Here is a 20,204-nt window from a genome sequence, read left to right on the forward strand (position 1 = left end):
CTGTGTGCTAAGTCACGCACCAAAACTATACTCTCGATATACATGTTGATCTTACTTAAAAAAGACTATTGGGTTAACAAGATACGTACATGTACTAGGAGTATATTAAAGTGCCATGCTTTCCTGATGTGCTATCATTCTAAATTGAAATAATGACATAAATAGTTACCACTCATCTTTCAATATTTTTCAAGGTTGGGTTAATCACAAACATATTTGAATATATACCACAGCTATACTTACTTATCTTACACATACAGACCCCGAAACAAATATGTCCAACAAAGCCCAATATTTGGCAAAATGAAGAAAGTCTCTTGGCTCCTTGTTATTAATGTTATAACTATTATTTAACAACTTCTTTTTTTCTGTAAAATATGTTCATTTCAGAAATAAGATGTTATTCTAGCATCAGGTCTTTGGTACGTTCACTGCATCAGCATTACATTAAATTTTAACGATATTTACATATATAAATACATCCAGAGGAAATGCTTAGCATTTATCTTTTAAGGAAGAGTGCAGGACGACTTGCTTTATACATATATATGTGGACATAGATGTATGGACATTTAGATGATATAGATAAACCTCCTTAAAGATAATGTTTGTAGATGACTGTAGAAAATGGAATAATTATATGAGTAATCGGGTTAATACCACGTTTAGCAATATTCAGCCATATTGCGATATTAGTTTCCAACATACAAGACGGACCATGAAATTATGACTTGAATTTGGACCTGGCTTTCTGGTGTGATGTAACACCCTAGAAATTCCGGTAGAAAAAGAGTTTACAGCATGAATAAAGATCACGAGATGATACTGATGTATACATCTGGACATATTTTTGCGTAGTATTACTACGTTAATTCATCAGTATATATGTATTTTGCATAAAAGGATATTGTAGGATCGACGCTGACATGCGCATATAACCTATTCACCAGTGCTGTAAAATTTAATTCATTTCTTTTGACACATATCGACACGAGAAACTATATCAAAATTTAAAAGGAGCCCAAGTGGAGTGGAAATTTCAGCCTGAACCTGTTGAACATCTAGGCTTGTTTCATTTTGGGCTATATCATTGCCGTAAGGCCTGGGCGGAAGGGAACTCCCATCAGATACCAATCACAACTTCTCTCTCCAAACGAAAACAAAATACGAAAAATGTCGGAAGTGTATCCTTCTAATTTTCTATTTAGATACATGTTTTAACTTTAAAGTAATTATATGGATCTCATGTATTATTGGTATCTGTGATGCTGGTATCGTTTTGTCGCCATTGTGTAGCTTTTGTGGAGTTATTATGAATATCATATACATGTCTTGAAATATGGACTTGTGAAAGAACTCATCATTGAACCATATGCAGTCTAACCCATTTAATTGACGTGTATAGACATATTATCAATCTACTTATACACACTTATTATGGACATATACAGAATTTCATTGTACCTTATTATTAAAGAAAGGGGCGGTCGGGTAGCCTAGTTGTTAAAGCATTCGCTCGTCACGCCGAAGACCCGGATTCGGTTTCCGACATGAGTACAATGTGTGAAGCCCATTTCTGTTGTCCCCCGCCGTGATTTTGCTGGAATATTGCTAAAAGCGGCGTAAAACCATACTCACTCACTATTATTAAAAAAAAATACCCGTGAAGACCCTGGTTAGAATAGGCCTTCAACAACCCATGCTTGTACGAAGGGGACGAACATGATCGGGTGGTTAGGCTCGCTGACTTGGTTGATGCATGTCATCGTATCCCAATTGCGTAAATAGGTGCTCTTAGTGATAATAACTGGATTGTCTGGTCCAGACTGGATTATTTACGAACCACCATCATATAGCTTGTATATTGCTGAATGCGGCGTTAAACAACAAACAATCAAACAAAATCTATTATTAAACACCTTCCAACAATGAGAAATTAAACTTATATTTTCTATATAATCTGTTATGTTTATAAACTAATTTGATTCATAATTTAATTATTGCGTTGCTTTTTTTCCTGTCTTTCAATGTACATGTTCAAACCTTTAAACTTTTAATATTTCATTTTTCACAAATGGCTACGTTAGTGAGTTGCCTAGATCTCGCGTTACCTACTCACACGAACAGATTAAAATAATTTGTTTTACTATCATATTTCTGTCTATCTAATTCATAATACGAAATTGATAATTCATTTATCACAGTATAGATCATATTCGTTTATATCACTATCTGATGCTAAGGTTTTATTGCAGAAATTATAATTAATTCAAAATGTGGAAAGATACACAATTTGCCATTATTTGACTTTTAAACTGAAGTATAAAATGTATAATGTAATGATCAGAATACCCATAACGGTTTGGAGACATATTTTCCTGTTATGTCCTTCAGTAGTATTATTGTATATCTCCAGAGAGAGGCTTACATTGTAGTTCTCATTATTTGTGGATAATTCAAAAAGCAACATATAAAATATATATGCTACCATGACGAAAGAATACAGAGTATACATAACTCGCAAGTCTCCAAAAGAGATTTCAAATCACAATAACATATCTGATATAAAGAGAGGTGGTAATGATTTAATCTCTACATTGTGCCCTTGTTCGTGAGCCCTTGTCCTATTCAGCAAACGGCCCAAAACCGAAACTCCACAACATATCCGATTACACTGATTCAGGCTGTCCCAGTTCTCCATGCGATACTGACGCCCGTTCGTCTCCCAGAACATTGAGAATAAATTTGAAAGGAATCCAGCTGAAGTCTAGATCGATTTGGCAAGCTTAGATTGCCTAAATTCTATCCATGAAAGTAAGCATTAATGTCACAGGAACAACAAAGTTCTCGTTCTGGGCTGATGTTTTATTTATGATGAGTCCTGCAATTATAACAAAATGACATGCTATATGGCTTGGTGGTCCGGCATGGTGTGTCTTGCGTTCCTAACACATGCTGACCATGTAGTTGTTTTTAACTACTATATTATTGATATTCATTTCAATAATTAAACAGTCATCTACTATATTATTGATATTCATTTCAATAATTAAACAGTCATCTCCTATATTATTGATATTCATTTCAATAATTAAACAGTTATCTACTATATTATTGATATTCATTTCAATAATTAAACAATTATCTACTATATTATTGATATTCAATTCAATAATTAAACAGTTATCTGGACTAATATAATTCACACAAGAATGAACCTATTTCAATAAAAAAAAGATTAAAAGAGCATTCACACAACCCAGACGGGTGGTCTTCTTTCACGACTGGATCGCCGTGGAACAAATGGGTTTATATTTGAGTCAAGAGCCATATTCTGTTCCCGAGTTGTATTTCCAACATTGACATCATTGGAAATCTGTGATGTAGTATTATCCGATTCAGTGGAAGATGAAGTGATGGAAATATCATGGTTTCCATGACCACCCCCAACAGAGAAAACTACCATGTCCTCGCAATCACTGTCCTCCGTCGAGGAATGATCGGATTCAGGTATCTCACATTGACTTGGTTGACTTTGCCTAGGTTCCTGCTCATGTCGAACTGGAAGAGACATGTAAGGAAGCAACATATTTCTGTGCAAAGTTTTTGTGGGGCCTTGTCCATCTTCTCTTTTGACGATGTATACCGGGATGTCTCGGTTGGGCTGGTGAAGAACAACATAAGACTCACGAGACCAAAAATCTGCTAACTTATGTTTTCCCTTAAAACCTACATTTCTCAAAAGAACCCTGTCACCTTCAGAAAGAACAGCTTCCCTCACTCTACGGTCATACCTCTTCTTGTGCTGACTGGCAGCCTTTCCCGACTCTGCGGAAGCAACCTTGTAAGCAAAATTCAACCTTTCCTTCAATTGTGAAACATAATCTGTCCCAGAACTTTCTTGCAAATCTTCAGAACCAATACCTAGAAAAGCATCCAAAGCTAAACGTGGATGGCGCCCGAACATAAGAAAAAAAGGTGAATAGCCTGTACTATCATGTCTGGTAGCATTGTATGCATGTACGAGAGTTGGAACATACATTGTCCAATTTTCCTTCTGATTGTCCTCCAAAGTACCTAGCATTTTGAGGAGAGTCTGATTAAACCGTTCTACCATACCATTTCCCATAGGATGATATGGTGAGGTGCTAGTCTTAACTGTACCTGCAAGCCTGCACAAAGCTCTAATGACCTTAGATTTAAAGTTGCGTCCTTTGTCACTATGCAGCCGAGCTGGAAATCCATAATGAAGGAAAAAATCAAACAATGCCTTGGCTGTTGTGTTAGCAGTCTGATTTCTGGTAGGAATAGCCTGTGCAAACCTAGTAAAATGATCAGTGATAACTAGGATATTACCACAGCCCCTAGCTTCCTCTAGTGAGGGATAATCTATACAAACCAACTCCATGGGTTGACTAGTAGTCACATTAACTAATGGAGCAGCAACTTGGTTTGGAGAATTTTTTCGTCTGATGCATCTCCCACAACAGCGTACCTTTCGATCCACATCACTGGTTAAACCAGGCCAATAGAATCGTGATTGTGCTAAATCCAATGTTCTATCGCGTCCTTGGTGACCCATATCATCATGCAGTGCATCAAGAACAAGTTTTTACCATTGCTTTGGTAAGACAAGCTGATGTCCTAAACTGTTTTGATGCCACCTCTTCCTGAAGAGGACACCATCCCTCAAAACAAACTTGGACCATTGTCCTAAGAGTCTACGAACTGTGTCAGTCTCCTTACTCAATTGACGTGACGTAGGTTTTCTCTCGTTCAAAACAAAACCTGCAACCCTAGCTATATCCGGATCCTTAGATTGTTCAAATGCCCAATCAACATGATTAAAAGGGACATTGCTTTCCTCAACAGCTGGACTAACAGTCAAACACCTAACAGCATTCACAGTCTGACAGCAACAAACTGCTTTTACTACATCTGCCTGAATATGCTGAGAAAACTGAGGGTGACGAGATAATGCATCGGCATCCTTGTTGATTTTCCCTGCACGATAGACAATCTTGAAATCATAAGTGGATAAAGCTGCTAGCCACCTATGACCAGTTGCATCCAGCTTGGCTGTTGACAAAACGTATGTAAGGGGATTGTTGTCCGTTCTTACTTCAAAACGACTTCCATACAGATACTCATGGAATTTGTCACACACAGCCCACTTTAGCGCCAAGAATTCCAACTTATGAGCTGGGCAATTTTTCTCAGGTTTCCTAAGTGCTCTACTGGCGTATGCTATCACACGTTCCCTACCATCCTGAACTTGATAAAGTATTGCCCCTAGACCTTCCATACTTGCATCTATGTTAATGATAAAAGGTAAAGTGTAGTCTGCGTAGGCTAGCACTGGAGGTGATGTAAGACACTGTATCAGTGTATCAAAAGCTTTCTGCTGTTCGCTATTCCAAGTCCATATTCCTTTCTGTTTTGGCTTTCCTTTCTGCAGATTCCCAAGAATCAGTCAAAGGTTTCGCTATCCTGGCATAGTTCTCGACAAATCTAACGTAATAACCGGTGAAACCCAGAAACTTCTGTAGCTCTTTAATGTTCCTTGGAATTGGCCAATTTATCAGTGTTTCCACTTTCTCTGGATCTGTTTCTACACCCTCTGATGACAAATATGCCCTAGGTATTTAACCTTATTTCTGAAAAGCTCACACTTTGAAGGTTTCAACTTTAGACCATTTTCTCGCAACCTCTGAAAAACAGCCTCTACTCTCTCCAAATGTTGTTCAAACGTTTGTGAGAAAATAATGATGTCATCAATATAGATCAAGCATTCCTTAAGGTGTAAATCCCCCATACATCTTTCCATTAATCTCTGAAAAGTTGCTGGTGCATTTGTCAACCCAAATGACATTCTATTACACTTATAGAAGCCGAGAGGACCTACAGAAAATGCTGTTTTTTCCTTATCCGGTTCTTTTAACTCTACTTGCCAGTAGCCAGAGCTCAAATCAAGCTTGGAGAACCACCGAGAACCAACAAGACAATCAAGAGTCTCATCTATCCTGGGTAAAGAATATGAATCTCTAATAGTCCTAGCATTAAGTTTTCTCATGTCAATGCATACTCTCAGACCGTTGTCCCTTTTGCGTACTAAGACAATGTTTGAAGAATAAGGGCTACTACTTTCAAGAATGGCTCCACACTCAAGCATGTTTTTAAGAGTTTGCCTTACTGCTTCAAATAAGGCTGGGGGTATCCTACGGTATGGCTCCTTAAATGGTTTATCATCTGTGAGGTTTATTTCATGTTGGACTGTTGTAGTATGCCCTAAATCCAATGAATGTTGAGACATAATGTCTGACCAATGACTAAGCATACCCTCGACCTTGTGTTTCTGTTCACATGACAGTGGAGTGCCCTCTAAATCAATGGTAACGGGAGGATTTTCTTTAACAGCGCCAGAAGAAAACTTGTCTAAGTTCAACGGTGAACAATCCATCACCTGAACCTCCTGCAAATTACACAACTTAGCTCTACCTGGGAGTGCAATTACCCTTGCCGATAAATTACAAACTTTGACATGAACTACAGTACTTTTGCCTTGAGCTCCTATTTCTACTACCCTTGGACAGATACCTAACCCTTGAGGTGAACTGCCATTATCTAACTGTTCGGTAACAGCGGTCATTCTGCCTGACTGGGTATGGACTATGCCTCTCAATGTAGCAACTGCCATGGGCTTAAGTGAAAAGGAATGCTTACTGGTAGACCTGACAATACCTACACTGGCATTCAAATATGCCAAGATTGCCTGCCAAGGTTCAGAGACAACATCCAGTGGACAATGGCGAAACAGTTTGAGAGCATTGGTACCGAGAATTACAGGAATTCTAGCATTAAACTCTGTATCCCCAACTACCAAGACTGGAATGTCATACGTTCTAGTATCAAATGCAACGCCAATAGGAACCTCAATATAACCTAAATATGGCAGCTTGTTACCAGTTGCACCACTCACTTCCAATTGAAACTCATCCAGACTGCGCAACTCAAGATCATTCATGTGCTCATGATAAAACGTTTCTGCAACGGTTGTTACCTGTGAACCTGTATCAAGCAAGACCAAACATTCCCTGCCATTAACAAAGACATTAGCCTCTACACGTGGACCAACCATCCTAGAATACAAGTCATTGGAGCTGGAAATATCGATGACGTTTGTTTGCTCCTCAACAGAAGTCAAGACTGGTTTATACCTCTACCACGACCCTGGCCACTACAACGTGAACTAGAATTTCCAGAGTTACTACCAGATTGAGTAACTTATCCAACTTTGGACTCAAGTTTTGTTAATCTAGTTACAATCCCCCCAACATCCTTCTCCAATTTTGATGATTTATGTTGATTTGAACTTATCTGGTTTTTCTCTAAGTTCTCTAATCTCTTGATAATATCCTTCAAGTATTGAGATATATCTGCATCAACAACCTGAGAATGAACTTGAGGCTTCTTCTGTTTAGAGTCCTTAACCCTATTAGACCCAGTGAGCTCTTGTTCTGTTTCTCGAACAACACGAAGCAGAGAATCAAAATCTGTACAATCATCAAATTTGTGACGCGTGGCATCCTTAAGCCTGTCATTTTTTAAACCACTCCAAAACTTTGTCTTTAAAATGCAATCCCCTGATCCTTCATTTATGAAGTCGCCCTTCATCTTAACTTCATCAATGTGTCCTCAAGCCTACAAGCCCACGTTGCCACGGACTCACTATCCTTCTGACAATCAGTGAAAAAATCCTGAAGAAGTGTATCAGCTGAACTAACAACACCATATATGCTATCCAGTTTAGCCAAGATTTCCTCAACTGAGGCAGATTCTCCAAGTAAGAGAACAACTTTTCCAGCGTCCTCTTTAAGAGATTTCCGAACAGCCTGAGTTAGGATCGAAGTGGGATAATCTCTAAGCAAGCATTTGACCTCAAAAACCCAACTCTCGAAGGATGATTCCCCCTTAGCATCACTGCCAGAAAATGTTGAAATACGAGGTGGCTGCACATAATGTGTACTAGGTGAAGAAGAAATAGAGGTTATCACGCGAGTGTGTTTGGGGATGGTAAATATCCTGCATTAGGAATCAACATTGTATTTAGCAAGCCTTGGCGAGCTAAATACATAGTGTTTATTCCTAATACAGGATATTTACCATCCCCAAACACACAAGCGTGATAACCTCTTTATCATCTAATGTCATTCTTTAATTCTTTGCTTCAGAATCGCTTTCCCTCCCTCACAAACAATACCGAAACATTGCGAGTTTTCCTGGAATGCGCGCATTAATATTTATTACGTCACAGAGTTAGTGATGTGTCAGTCGGACAGTGACAGTAGCCAATATAGTTCCAACTGAAATCTCTTTCTTATACAGTGGCGAAGCAACATATACACAAAACAACATTTGTTTTTAATTGCCTTTCGCGGCAATCCATCGGTCGGTCTGCTAGAGTAACTCCCCTTTGTCAAAGGGAAGCTACTCTAATCCTAGTCTATGAGACGTCACGGTCGGACGTTGTTGACAGTCGGTCTGTCCTGTAATAACTTTAAGAAGTCTAGTCAGATGTACACACAACGACAAAACAAAACAAGGTAATAACAATTAAAACATATTTCGGAAAAATCCAACTATTTTGATTTGTGGAGAAAGGTTCAAGCCGCAGAGGTCTACAAGCACAGATATGGCTACTGATCCCGCTTGGGTAGGCCTCGTGCCCTCGCAAAATTGTGTCGAAATTTATATCTCCAAAGTTGCCAAAACTTATAAAATGCCTTAGCTACGTCACACTTAGACACTGATTTTCAGTATATTAGACTGTTCTTTTGATAATGAAAGCAATTATCTCTGTAGTTGATCCAGATTCCCGATGGTTAATTCTGACTCGATCGCCGATTGACGAGGGCGACGCCATGTTGGTTTATAAACAGTGAAAGTAGTCCCTACTTGACCTTTGATATTTGCATCTCTATCCGCATATGACCCCAACGGATATCGTTTTTATCCGTTGGCTTTATCCTGCCGAGAAACCCACCCATTATATGATAAAAGAAATGACTTTCCACCCGGTGAGGTGTTGAACTTGGTGGAAGCACACGGTAGCCAGATGTTTCCATAAACCTGATCATTTTCTGGAGATCCTCACGGCCAATGTGCCCCTCTTCCTCCTTCGAGCCTTCCCAGTCCTCTTTCCCACCAGTAGCCATGGCTGCACGGGTAATCAACAAATAGAATAATACAACAAAGACTTTCTCAAGCATGAAAATATATCCATGAAGTTCACAATTATAAATGCTGGACCAAGCTGCTGTCTGAAAACAAACAAGTCATTATCAGTGACATCAATTTGAATCAGTCAATATAAAATGTTCGATTCCCGACATGGGTACAATGTGTGAAGCCCATTTCTGGTGTCCCCCGCCGTGATATTGCTGGAATATTGCTAAAAGCGGCGTAAAATCATGCTCACTTACTCACTCACTCTCGACGTTTACGTCAAAATGGTCAGTGACATATTCAAATTAGAAAAAAAAGAACACCGTAAGAAATAATGGTTCACTGAACTGTTTAGCTAGAGAGACGGAGTGCCTTGCTTCATGCTTTGACAGATGACTCAGATGTGTCCATGTCTTGAAAAAGCTACTGTATAAGTATATGTCACTACAATTCTTTGTGAGGATGTCATATGTATTGATGAATACTGAACAACAAGTTCCTGTGACATTGAATAAGATTTAATGCAAAGTTATGTTGTTTACTAAATCTGAAACAATTTCGGTTTGCAACAGATAAAAGACTCCCGTAAGTGTTCAAATGGTTTAATTTGCCATGCTGACTTCAGAAAATGCGTGATTTCATAAAAAAAAACCACATGAACTGCCTGGTCCTGGAGTGTCGGTGGAACACGTGGTTGACGTTGAATGCGCGACCCATCTCATCCCACGTGTGCTCGATTGGTGAGTGATCAGGGGAGCGAGCCGGCCAGGGGAGCGAGCCGGCCAGAGGATGACATTCACGTTGTTTTGTTCAAGAAAATCCTGAACAAATCGAGCAATATGAGGCCGGGCGTTGTCATGTCGAAAGGTAATGCCTGGGTCATGACGACGCAAAAAACGGTAGAACAGCAGGGCCGATGATCTTGTTGCGGTAGCGCTGTCCATTGAGATTTCCCTCTTCCACTATCAAACGGGTCCCCTGTCTTGCTGTAATCGCACCCCATACCATAACGCTGCCTCCCCCGAACCGATCTTCTTCCATGACACAATGATTGACGTAACGTTCACCTGGACGTCGGTACACTCGAATCCGTTTCATTATCTAGCCATGTATTCCCTATCTAAGGCTTTAGAGACGTTACTGGCAAATATATTACTGAGAAGATGCTATAAATTGTTTCGGTGTGAGTCCCACATCTTTTGTAGATATATGGTGAGATTCACTTGTGTACAGAAGCACATATATAATGAAATTCACAAATTAATCATACGACTAGATAGAATCTGTAACTGTATTGCATTGTGACGTCGGGACATAGTGACATCATAATATAATCTCAGTCTATAACTTTAATCACTCCTCACTGAACATAAAGCTGAAAAATATAGCAGAACAATTCGTTAATATTGGCGTTAGGTTTCTAATGCATGTATTAGAATACTGCTCTCCCAGTGCAAAGGCATGACTGTTATGTAAGGCTAATACATTAGGTACCGTTATATAGTCGCATTATAACATGAAACATTTATCCAGTCATAATATACTTGAACCAGAATTAACATGGTCATAAATGCAGGTCGTGAGAACCGTTTCTTGGATCTCCGCGGTTGTCTTAGCATTGTAATTATCGGAATAGCGAGATTTCCCGCTCGAACCTGAACTAACATGATCATATGTGCCGTTCATGAGAACCGTTTCTTGTGCCCGGCATGTATTGGCGTTGTTATGATCTGAAAAGTAAGACTTCAAACAGGATGTCGAAGATCGAAGTTAATTATTCATGGTTATACAAAGGTCAACGCCGGAGTCTCGCTTATCCGCCGAAACAGATTCCATTGTCGTCAAGGGTTAGAATAGGTCTTCAGCAAGCCATGTTTGTCGTAAAAGGCGACTATGCTTGTCGTAAGATGCGACTAACGGGATCAGGTGGTAAGGCTCGCTGACTTGGTTCATGCATGTCCTCGTATCCCAATTGCTTGGATCAATGCGCTTGATATCAATCACTGGATTGTCTGGTCCAGACTTGATTATTTACAGACCGTCATATAGCTGGGATATTGCTGAGCGCGGCGTTAAACAACAAAGAAACACAATATTTGTCGTAAAAAGCAACCAACACTCACTCAATTTGCATGAAATAGTGAGAGTTGGTTTGTTGACTACATCCCTGAATTGTGAATGATTACCAATTTTTGAGAAAGTGTTTTGGTTCAACGCTTTGAGGCAAAGATGTAATATATCCCTGATTTTGTTATGCTAAAGTAAATTTTTTAACGTCTTTCCAAGTGAATATTTAAAATTCGACAGTATAACCCGATGGTTCGGGACATTTTCATTTCCTTTATGTCTGAGGGCGTTTTGTACTTCAGTATGGGTTAATTTCCCCCTCTGTTCTATTATGTTTATCTGTATTAGGCTTAGGTGTACCATATGTTCGAAATCCTCGTGATATTTGTAATATCTTAATACATTTGTACTTGGTTGATGAATTATTTTGTTTTTGATACAGTTGTCCCGTTTTTGGTTTCAAGTTTCAACAGTGCTTGGTTTCAAAACGTCTTTCCCTCAATGGCAAAAATATGTTTAGTTGGTTTCTCCAATTATCAGTCCATTGCCTTTTGATCTAATGATAAAACCTTCGATATTTGTATTAGTGACTTCATCTTATTTAGTTTTTGTTATATCTATGTTTGGTATTATTTGCGTCTAAATTAGCAATTAGCATGTAGCATTTGTTGTTATCTTTACTTTTCATTTTGTGATATTACGACTTAATACTGTTACTTTTAACATCGGTTAAAGTGTTTCCCAAGACAGTTTTCCATTTAAGTTAAATACGTTTATGCTATTATTGTATTTGTATATTGCAATTCAGCTTCCTTACTTTTTCAGCAGTTTGGTGTATTCAGTATCAGTCAATTGTAGTGTAATTCGATATCGTGAATGATGTAATCTATAGCTTGGGGTGGACTTTCGACAAGACAATTTCCTGACGTCCTGGAATAGAAAATAGAAAACAGGAAATAGGCAGATTCATGGTTTGGACCGTACTATATGTTTTAGGTGGTGTGTTAGCGTACGTGTTTTGTAAGAAATTTAAATCTGGCGTGCGTGATAATTACGTACGTTTTTCTCTGACAAGATCAAAGTCAAATTATACCTTGAATATAAACTAATTCTGCACTCATTTTAGTGTCATTAATATCTATGTGTCTCCATATCACCTGTAAAGTGTACATCCTGTAAGCAATAGATGTGAGGTTTTCTGGTCTTTAGATGTCTGAACACAATCTACTGTTAAAGCTCTTGTTCTATTCCTGGCTATTGTAAATGTTTCCATGGTTAACGACATCCCTTCCAAGAAATCACTTCTAAATACTGATACTCATCATCAAAGTCATGTTGCTTGCATAAATTACACATCCTTTCACGATCTTTTATTGTGTTACATCTGTGTGTTTCAACTTGTAAATAAAAGCGACAAAACTCATTCCATATTCCTAAGAAATGTCCTTGTTAAATAATTTTCAGCCACAACCCCTTTCCCCTAAAAGGATAAGTATCAAAACATACATGAATTTTCCATTCTGGTAGGTTAGCGATTCGAAATGCTAAAAGTACACCCTAACAGATGATAATACTCACAACCTCACAGAGATTACATTCATTCTGCACGCCGATGCCTTCAGAGCGAGATTATACGCCAAAACTGAAACAACGCCAACTCCTGGGATATGCGAAGATGAATTTGTAAACATACCGTTGACAACTATCTGTTTTACACAACATAGGTTTGCTACGAAAAAGTTTTGTTACTTCATTACTCTTCAATATTTTGATCAAGTGTATATGTGAAGCTATACAATGTTTTCAGCAAGAGTTGTTCTGATATTTAAATATGAGCATGGCTTTGGGTCCCTTTTATACTGTGATAAAGTCAAACATATTTTGAAATATTATCAGGGCTTGGTCATGGCTGTCAATTTTCTCCCGACGTTCCACCCACGTTAACCTCGTCTCTGTGCTTACTCCATGGCATATGTGACAAACATTTAAAATATATGCATCATTTGGCTTAGAGCTGGTAAAAGAAACATGTTAACTCTAAACATAAGTAAATGCATATGGTTAGATCGAATACCGTAAGTTTACTTAATGGAATCTGTTTAAGATTGTTGCAGTTGCAAAACATCAACGTTTAATTAAAAAAAAGTTACACGTAGTTCTCCTTATTTAAAGTACTGCACTGATTTAAATATTTCAATATGAGTTAAGTCACTATTGAAAATTATTTTCAGATTATAACCATGGGTGTAAAAATTACAATATATCTGATATTTGCTTGGTATTTGCATGTAAATAGAACATGTGTAGCACCTTAAAAATGATAACAACATAAGCAGTCTTATCTCCCCCATACATGCAAGTTAGATATATCAGCGTTTCACTCGCTACAACAGAGCCTGTGGCAACAATGAATAATGTAACAAGACTAGTACCGAAGTTCAAGTGTGTTGTTTAAGCTAGGGGAAATGATTGTAAATGTTCTTCGTGACCAATCGTCAATACACTTCCCTAGCATAGCGTTCCACAAGCTTATCGTATTGGGTAGAAACGGTTTAACATATCTCTGTGTCTTACAACTAACATCCATGTTGGCCTGTTTCTTTAAGAGTCTCTGGATTTTGTGACTAACTGTTCCAAAGTAGGGGAGGCTGATCACCAAGGGTGCAGACTGTTGACGGGGGGATTTCTGAGATTTCATGGTGGTGTTCTAGTTGCTCACGATAGAGGTTGTACTGTGTAAATACTTGTTTGTTGTGGCTTAGTTCAGTAGTTAGAAATCCTCCCATCCCTAGACACCCGCCTAACAACTCACAGCATCATCCGACCAATACACTCATGTATCAGCTCAACATACTTTACCTGGAGAGATAACTTCTATCAACAAACCCACGGCCTCCCAATGGGATCCCCACTATCACCCTTGATCATCGAGATATTTATGACCCACCTTGAAGAAAAAGCCCTGGAAACATCCCAATAATTCCCCTCTGCTGGTTCCGCAAAGTTGATGACACCTTTGTCATCCTACATCCCAACAATGACCCAAGAACTCTATTTGACCACATGAATTCCCCAAACCCACGAATGTAGTTCACCATTGAGGAAGAAACCAATCGCCAGCTCCCTTTGTTTCAACCCTAGCAAGACGAGCTCACAACATATGTTCCATGAAGCAACATCTAACTACTGAACTAAGCCACCTGAAACAAGTAACATAATTTGTGAAAAGAAATATCGTACATATACAGTGACATTTGTGCATGAATGTGAATTGCCGCACATAAAGCGTGTGAATATTTGACAAGTACAAAATAACAAAACACTCAAGATGTTTCCAGTTTATAGTGAATAATGTAATGTGGGTTATTAATTGGCAACGGAACATGAAAATAAACGAAAGATGATATTCAGTATGGTCCCCTAAAATAACATATACTTAACCATATTCCGCATATATATCACCATAGAGCTAACCGAAAGCATTACAGCAGTAAATGGGGTTTTACGAAATTGTGGACTGTTTATCCCAGTTCTGGTCGTATCCCACTTCTGGTCGCTACAGTCATCTCTCTTCCATGGAGTAAAATGTTGGGGCTTTTTGTCTTCACTTGAGTACAGTGTTGTATATCAAAGTTGGATGTCTTCCATGGAGTACAGTGTTGTATATATGGACTGATTGTCTTCACGTTAGAACAGTGTTGTATATCGAGATTGTCTCTCTTCAGTGGAGAAAAGTCATGTATATCGAGATTGTATCTCTTCCGTGGCGTAAAGTGTTGTATTTCGAGGTTGTCTGTCTTCCGTGGCGTAAAGTGTTGTATTTCGAGGTTGTCTGTCTTCCGTGGCGTAAAGTGTTGTATATCGATGTTGTCTGTCTTCTGTTGAGTAGTGTTGTTTTTAGAGGCTGCTTGTCTTCACTGAGTATATTAAGGTCTGTCTTCCGTGGAGTATTCTTGTATACAGACAAGATTCCACTGGATGGAAAAGGCAAAACAGAGGTGAACATTATACAAATGGATCACCAAAATTCATTGTAAAAAACCTGGAAGTAATGCATGGAAACCAAATAATAAAAGTCAAGCCCAATGTGTAGAATAGGCAAACAGACACGGATTAACATTATGGTTGGATATTACCGACGAGTGCAGCTATATAAAACATTCTGGATTTCAAAACAGATAGTGGTATGTCATCGTGCCAGGTGTCTTTTGATCTTAACTGAAAACAGACTATTCTGTGTAAACAAAAGATGCATTAATTTAATAACATTATGTTCTGTCTGCCTCATTGACCACATTGTTTTCAGATGTGCATTTTCATGCTCATTTGACGAGAAAATTGTTTCTTTATTTTTCTTTACTTCTGGTCTTGAATGATTTATCAAATTTATTAATGATCACCCCACACTGCAAACACGAAAACGTCGTTTTTTTCCGTATATGGTCATTGGACGGAAAAACGACGTTATTTGGACGTTTTCAAACCATCGTTTTTCCGTCCAAATAACGTCGTTATTTGACATCGGAATTTACTGGGAGAGAACGATAGCGTTAAGCTCCTCCCTTTCTTAATTGACATTGTCAATCAAGCAACAGCGTCTACCGGTATTTCTACTTCTCAGTTTTCATTGGTCAGTCCCCGCGTGTTAGATTACAGGCCCGCGTTTGACGCTGCACTCGAAGCGCTTAGCGGAAGTACTGAAATCAATCGTTCTGCGCATGCGGATTACTTAAAGCCTTGACCAAATTTTCCGTTCTGTGCATGCGCGATTTCGCGTATTGTTTCCTAGAATTAATGTCACCACTATTTTTACAATGGTTCATAAACACAGTCACGTGAAGGTTCGGAATCGTAACGAGTAACTCCATTTAAATTGAAGAGTATCCCCAGTGATATGGGAGATTCCAAGATGAAACTATTCTATGGCTATCTAGGCTGCCACCCAAACCGATCTAAACGGGACCCGATAGCTTATTGTATGCTATATAGTCATATGGAAGTGGACAAGAACTATACATTGTATTCCGGCCGATTGTTCTTGCATTTACTTATAAGTCAGGAAAATGGACTTAAAAGGGGAGTTGTTGAATGTAATTTTTTTAATTTTTAAATGTTGCCTATACACTAATCTGGACGAACTTCTCATTGTTCTGTTTATGTCATCCTATATACTATTAGTATGTTACCGTTCTAAAGTCATCCTCTCACATAACATTATATTGTTCATAGTATCAAAGTTTAATCAACAATATCAAGAGCAGCGATTTAAACCACTGAAACACCCAAACACAAGGCTGTTATCAAGCGCTAGTGCAGACGTGATGCATCGTAAAACTGTATCGTGATGTCTTCAGAAATACAATTATACTACGAGATAGTACGGCTAATGCGTGACTCACCGGTGGAACAAAGACAATATCGCTAATACAGATATAACGTATTTGAATGTTAATACTAAAGACAAACAATCATTATTTTTGCAGTGACGATATAACACGTATACACGTTTATTGTTAACTTTCATCAGTTTTGCTCTTCATTTTAATAACTTTGTTTTCACATATATATGTAGCAATACCCGACAAGCATGTCATACATAATTATGGGGCAGTTTTCAATCTTGCACTGACTTACTCTGGTGTTAATGAGCGAAGTTTATTGGCTTGTGTGTAAAACCCCGTTTTTCTGGTAATCCTATTATTACTTAGTTTATTTCTATCTAATGACACCCTGTACTCTGGATCATGGCTCCGTGACTATCCATAACAATTAAGATGAACATTCAGTTCAAGTAAATGAATGAGTTTGTTTTGACGCTACAGTCAGTCAAAAAACCAATGCTGTGAGGTTTAATAACACACTTCCACCAGGTCGAACATCGTGGATCCTCATTTTCTGCCTAAAGAGAATCATTGTTCATATGCTAATCCATCTGCGAATACCCTCCCACTCAAGATGACCTTACATGTTGCTGAATCTATCATCTATCCCCCCAATCTCATCCCCCCCCCCCCCGCACGCACACACGCACACACGCACACACACACGCACACACACACACACACACACACACACACACACACACACACACACACACACACACACACACATACACACACAAACAACTGACCTAAATAACCTGGACAGGAAATACTGCTGATAGCCTCTGGTCAACTCAGCCGCGCCACCGCAGAATGTCCGTCCAACTCTGCAGGGGGCATTCTCAGTGGCTTCAAACGCGCTGAAATGTTTTCGCCTTGCATCCACGATGGTGGACAAGTGAAATCGTATGAAATTTGGCTATTTTAGGTCTTATCTCTTTTTTGATTACCCAATAAAGTCAATTCATAGTTACACGGTTGTGAAGCTTACAACTTTATAAGACTTATTCATCTCATTCCAAAAAAGCTACTCGCGCTCACATAAAGTTGTAGTTATTATGTCACTGTTTTATTTCTTTAAAAATATATTACATGTTCAACAATAACAATTAAGATGAACATTCAATTTCCGATATTAGTAAATGAATAAGACATTAGTGTGTTTTACGCCACAATCAGTCAAAGACCAACGTTGTCCGGTCTGATGACACACAATCTACCAGGTAGCACATTGTGTACACCCTATCCCCATTGAAGTCTCCACTGTGGGTATTCCTGGGGACGAAAAGGTCCCATGTACCTAGGAATTTCATCAATACATTCATGCGCGGCATTCTCTGCCTAAAGAAGATCATATAGTTAACATGCTAATCCAACTCGAACTACCATCCCGCTCAAGATGAATGTTTTATGTAACATCCAACAGGCCCACATTTACGCACGCACGCACGCACGCGCACACACATATTTGGATTTACCAATCCCTGAATTGAGAAGACGTGCGTTACGAAGCTCCTCCAAGTCATCATCAATATCCGTATATGTCTGTGATATCATTACCCATCCAAAGCCGAATATACATTTATTGTGTTTTCTTGACAACAAATGTTATAATTGGGATAACACTTTCTGAGTTAAGTACAGATTCTCGTACTTTCTTTGGTGGAGTCCCGTCCGGGATTTGAACCCACACTGTGAGTGAGGCACCCAATCGCCAGAACACAATGTTGGCGATCTAACCCAGCCACCGAACCAAAAATGTTAGTCCAGATGACGTATACTTTGTGTACTCCTCTGACAAGAGAAAAATGGCACGGCTTCTATGACCGAAAGCTTTGAACCAACAATGCCTTTAAGAAAGTGGTCAACAGTAACACACATTATATTTGGATACCACTTTCTCAGTAAACTACATATTTTTAGGGTGGAGATAATAGACGTTGATGGTTGATTATCAATGGACAAATTAAAGCCAAAACTTAACTTATGAATGATTGGTAATGGGAAATGGACAATGGGCAAACGGGAGGCGGGGTAATCAGCGCCATGCCAGTTATCTGTTGGCTTCCCTTGTTGCGTTCCCATCTTTGATATCTTTTTACTTTTGTTGTTCTTACAGGTATAAATATATGTTCTCTGCCTCATAGCATTTAATAATATGCACCTGATGAAGGAGAAAGTATATATTCCGAAACGCAGTGTTCCTCCGTTGACATCCATAAATATTTTTCCTTGTGTGTATCAGTTCTTAATGCCCTTCAAAGACTCAATCTAGCTTTGTTTTTAAATGTGATGATATTTGCGTAGAATATAATATGGTCATGCCTATATACATTTGGGTCTTTGTCTACATAAGCATTTAGACATACAATTTAAAGCTAAGGACATTGCTAATTCTGCAGGCATGAAGTACACGCCATAGCAAGCTGTGATCTTTATTCATACTTTAGATATTCGTAATGGAGATCTGTAACTGAAGTTTACCGTAATCTTCCGCAACTCTCACCTCCTGACCAGTTGAACGTCTTAGTGCATTCAGATGCCATTGTAAAATTCCAGGCTGCCCCTCTCTCTGTGATGTTTTGACGGATGAAATCTATTGCGTTAATCTCTGTTTGCTGATATATAATATGTACATGTTGTAAAATATTTACGATATTTTAAACGTGTAATTCGATGCATATGCAATGCAGTGTGAACATAAGTGCGGATGCACGAAGGCGGTTATAGTCATAGTTATACTGCAATGGATGTAGGGGAATGGTAGGGGGGTGTATGTATGTATGAAAGCACGAATACCGATACATGAGGGCGGATATAGTTATAGTTCGATGGATGTTGGGGAATGGTGGGAGGATGGATTATGTATGAAAGCATGCGCATGGATCCATGATGGCTGACGTAGACATAATGGTGGGTAAAGAAGAATGTGGTGTGTGTGTGTGTTTGTGTGTGTGTGTGTGTGTGTGTGTGTGTGTGTGTGTGTGTGTGTGTGTGTGTGTGTGTGTGTGTGTGTGTGTGCATGCGTGCATGCGTTGTGATACGAGGGTTGGCGAACATGTTGTCAGATGATTGTGTGAGTAAGTTAAGTGGTTGAGGATGTGGCGGGTATGAGTATTCGTACATGCAGACTTGGGGTTGGGGGACTGGGTGTGCCTGTACTGAGGTCTTTTGTTTCACTCACTTATAGTGTTTTCTTTCACTCAAATACTGTTTTACGCATTTTAATGACTGAAACTGTAGTGACTCAAAGGTCATACTGGCCAGGCATTCAACATATCTACCCCAACTATATACGTAGCCATTTTTATGGTGTACAATTCTTCTTCTACCTCTCTCTCTCTCTCACACACACACACACACACACACACACACACACACACACACACACACACACACACACACACACACACACACACACACGCATTAATTGTTTTATTAAATGTATCTTCGAGAGTCAGTAAGAAACTAGAAGTAACTGCCTTTGTTCTGTAAACCTCACCAAGTTTCAGCTTTCGCCTCTTCCTTTGT

The 20,204-nt window shown here is 38.9% G+C and overlaps 1 pseudogene; it reads right to left on the minus strand.

The window, feature by feature from the left end:
* Positions 1 to 3,250: 3,250 nt before the first annotated feature.
* On the minus strand, positions 3,251 to 9,215 carry LOC139447815 (uncharacterized; annotated as a pseudogene).
* Positions 9,216 to 20,204: the final 10,989 nt, after the last annotated feature.

Source organism: Haliotis cracherodii, unplaced genomic scaffold (genome assembly GCF_022045235.1).
Source record: "Haliotis cracherodii isolate W230 unplaced genomic scaffold, xgHalCrac1.p SCAF_7, whole genome shotgun sequence".
Lineage (NCBI taxonomy): Eukaryota > Metazoa > Mollusca > Gastropoda > Lepetellida > Haliotidae > Haliotis > Haliotis cracherodii.